Source organism: Vombatus ursinus, unplaced genomic scaffold (assembly GCF_900497805.2).
Source record: "Vombatus ursinus unplaced genomic scaffold, bare-nosed wombat genome assembly UNPS02014791.1, whole genome shotgun sequence".
Taxonomy (NCBI): domain Eukaryota; kingdom Metazoa; phylum Chordata; class Mammalia; order Diprotodontia; family Vombatidae; genus Vombatus; species Vombatus ursinus.
In genome coordinates this window covers 62,938,050-62,941,921 of record NW_020954569.1, presented here as the reverse complement: position 1 = coordinate 62,941,921, position 3,872 = coordinate 62,938,050, and positions in this window count along the sequence as shown.

Here is a 3,872-nt window from a genome sequence, read left to right as displayed (position 1 = left end):
TTGTAATGTGTCTGAACCATATCAGAGCTTAAAATTTGTGTTTAGTACCAGACATGAAATGAGATGCTTTCCTATTCCTATACTATGAAACAGTAGCCCTAGAAGTATAATTCAGAATTGATCTAAGTTGATGGAGAAGTGAGGGAACAACTGAAAAAAAATGTGCAGATGGGCTCAAAAGGGATGTGGAAAGGCATCTAACTTCTTTTTTAGAAAACTTTCATTTTTCTGAATCATTGAGAGCACTGAGAAGCTTGTCCACCTCTTTTGTCCACTCATTTTCTTTCCTTCTCATTTTCCTCTATCATCTGCAGTGAGTGTCTGCCCCGTTATCCTTTTTATTTCAGATTTTTAAAGTATGCCTCAATCTGTAATTTGGGATTTTGTCAAGATGCTACTCCCATCTGATGCAAGTTGCAAACTTAGAAGAGTTCGCAGTCTTGAGTTTTTCTTCACTGCTCGACTTCTGGGGAGGTACAGTCTGCCACTGGAGGGCAGGGTTACCTTACACGAGGTGCCTGATGGGCAAAGGACAGCCCACCAGCCTGCCGATGCTGTGAACTACTGGGAGGGAGCTTCCTGAGTGGATAGGATATGAATTCTCTCCTGTTATTAATCTTTTACTGTATTTAAAATTACTTCACTGGCTGCATCTCTTCTTGCTTCTCTCCCTAGCTCTTAAGTGTGATCCCATGAGTTCCATACCATGCTGCTGCTATCCTTATTCTTTACCCTCTCTTTCACAATCTTTTCTCTTTCCTTGTGTTCTGTTCCTCTTCCTGTGCTTAGTACACGCCATTCTTCATGCCTGAAACATACATTCCTCCCTTTCACGGCTGCCAAGGCCATGTCTAATCTTCTTTCCACTATCCTTCCCCTTCCCCCTCTCCTCCCTTGAAATAATAAACCCATTTCACTAATACAGCAGTCTCAAGGGTTATGTAGATTTCAGCCCATCCAGCTCTCTTGGAATTCTCCATCCTGGGCCAAAATTTTACTATCCCAGGAGCCCAAGGAAACAAGTCACTGTCATATCAACATACATGTGAAGCTCCTTTAACTGCCAAGAAAAAGAATTAAGACATCTGGGTTGCCTGAGGTAGGGGAAGAGGTGCTAATTTACTTGGATTGCATTGGATTTCCTAGGGGACAGACAGTCTACTGGATGATTCCTCACCAGTACCTATACATAATTTCCCCTTTGTCCTTATAGAATAAAAATCTTAAGAATTCAAAGAGACCTTAAGGATCATCTAATCCAAAATTCTGCCTAATAGGAGATCACTCAGTTCTCCAGGTATGGTCTGACCATAGCAGACTACAGGGAGACTATCTGCTCCCTCAGGCTGGTGGTTATGCTTCAATAAATGCCCCCTAAATTGCAGCTTTTTGGGGGGCTGCTATGTCATATTCTTGACTAACTGAACTTAGAGCCCACTCAAATCCATCTTTTTCATGTGAACTAGCTCTGCACATTCTGTACATACGTAATTGGCATTTTTAACTTAAGGTTAAGACTACATTTAAGGCTACTTTCATTTTGTTAGATTTGGATGAAACTTATATTTGTCATGATATTGTTGGATTCTAATTTTACCACAGACTGGATCCCTCACAGTTAGTATCATCCAGTAATTTGGTAAGCATGCTTCCACGTCCTTCATCAGTTTCACCTGTAAAGAGGAAAGGTTTAAACTCAAAATCTCATCTAGTCAGCACTATCTTCCTTAGGTTACAACTTGTATCCTTTGTGTATGGGAGGAAGCCTCCTGGTTTTGTTACATACAATCACAGATTGAGTCATATTTTAAAATTTGAAATGGGATAGGTGAAAAGGGATTAAATTTTGTGATGTTATCACTATACCTTTATCCAGATCATCTATGAACATCTATTGAACAGAACAGGACCAAAGACAGAGCTCTCCAGGAACTCATTGGAAATGCCTCCCTCCGGGCTGTCCTACACTATTTAAATAATGTTGCTTAGCTAACTTTGAATACATCTAACTGCACCATCATTTGGCCTATGTTCATCCTTGTGTTCAAGGTTACTGGGAGGGCTTCCTCCTCCCTACCTTTTGCTTTTTCTTTTCTTTCCTTTTCCTTTTCTTTTTTTCAAAGCATACTCTGGGCTGGCTTAAGCCTATTGTCACAAGTGAGATTTCTTTCTCAGACCAGATTTGTAGGTGTCCCATGTGGGTTATATTGGATGGAAGAAAGGCACAAACCAATTTCATTCTTGATCTGGTACTACTACTGTTCCAGCAACTGTCTTAGTACAAAACTCCAAGCCTTTTCCCCTTCTCTCTGAAGACTGAGGCTACCCCAGAAATTTCAAGTCTCTTCTAGATCAGCCCTCTTCCCCCATTTCCTCAACAGACTGACTTCCTCTTCCTATAGCAGTTTTTAGAAATAGAACTTGCCCTTGGCAAAGTAAGCAGCTCCCTATGTGATTTGAGGGGAGTTGCAGATAATGAGTGCTACTTGGTCTTACCACTTGTCTTAGTACCAGAAACTCTACCATTAGAAGAGGCCTTCCTTTGTCATTTTAAACTGAACTTTTTATACAGCTTCACATTGTTTTACATCGTTTCATTTGGGTCTCATGACATCCCTGTGAAATAAGTACCTTTGTTCCCATTTTACAAGAAGCCAAAGGTAAGGTCAATTAAGCAACCAACTCAAGATCACAAACTAGAAGATGTCAGAGCGTGGATTAAAATCCAGGTTTCTCGACTCCCAAGTCCAGTGCTGTCTCCTCCATTGCTTCTCTTTGACAGAGGGCTCAGAGGCATAGTAGATGGAGCATTTGACTTGGGAGTTGGGAGACCTGGATTTTATTCAATCTATGCTGTGGCATCTACTAGCTGTATGACCTTGGGCAAATCTCTTGACTTCTCTGAGGCTGAGGGCCTCATCTATAAAGGGAAAGTAATAAAACTTGCAATATCTATTTCATGGAGCCATTATGAAGAATATGCTTTATTAAAATTAAAGCAATATGGAACTGTGAGGTATTAAAGTGCAAATGTCCTTGGTAGGGTGACATTTAACTGTCAGCTAATACCTTAGCCACAATTGTTTAATAGCCAACTGTCCTGGGAGAATGCGTTACGTTATAGGCATCTGAGTAAGACAGAGGCCGGGAAGGAGACAAGAGCCTGGAAAAAATGAAGCATGAGGGCAAGCTTCACAAGCTTCACTGTTTTTCAGAGGTTTGGCCCAGCCTGAAATGGATTGCATCCTCAAAGCACCTTGCACAAGTGCCTCACTGTACAATAGGTGATCTGAGCTTCAGCTTCCCTCAGACCCAGTGTGTTCTTGAGACTGGTACCTCTAGGGACCAACCCCAAACTCAACTAATGGATTCAAAAAGGGGAGATGGGGACAATCTTCCTAGAAGGAAATCAGCATTTATTAAGCACTTACTATGCGTCAGGCACTCTGCTAAGTGTTTTACAAACATCTCTTGTGATTGTCATAACAAGTCTGGGAGGCAGATACTGCTATTATCCCCATTTCACAGTTGAAGAAACTGAGGCAGACAGGTCTGCCAGGGTCATCCAACTAGTATGTATGTAGAGATGTGAAAGATATCAAATCTCCTTCTCTTAGCATACGTGTGTACACACACATATATATGTAGTGTGTATCATTACACATATATGCCTCACATATGTATCACACACACATAAATATATTCTACATGTGTATATACATATATATATCACAATATATTCATATTATGTATCCTAATAAAAATATATATCTATATTGTGAGGGATTGTCTGATGTTGGCTACTGCCGCATGGGGGTTGTGGCAAGATGGGGTAGGAACAAGATATTAGGAAGTAACCAGAGCTCACGCTC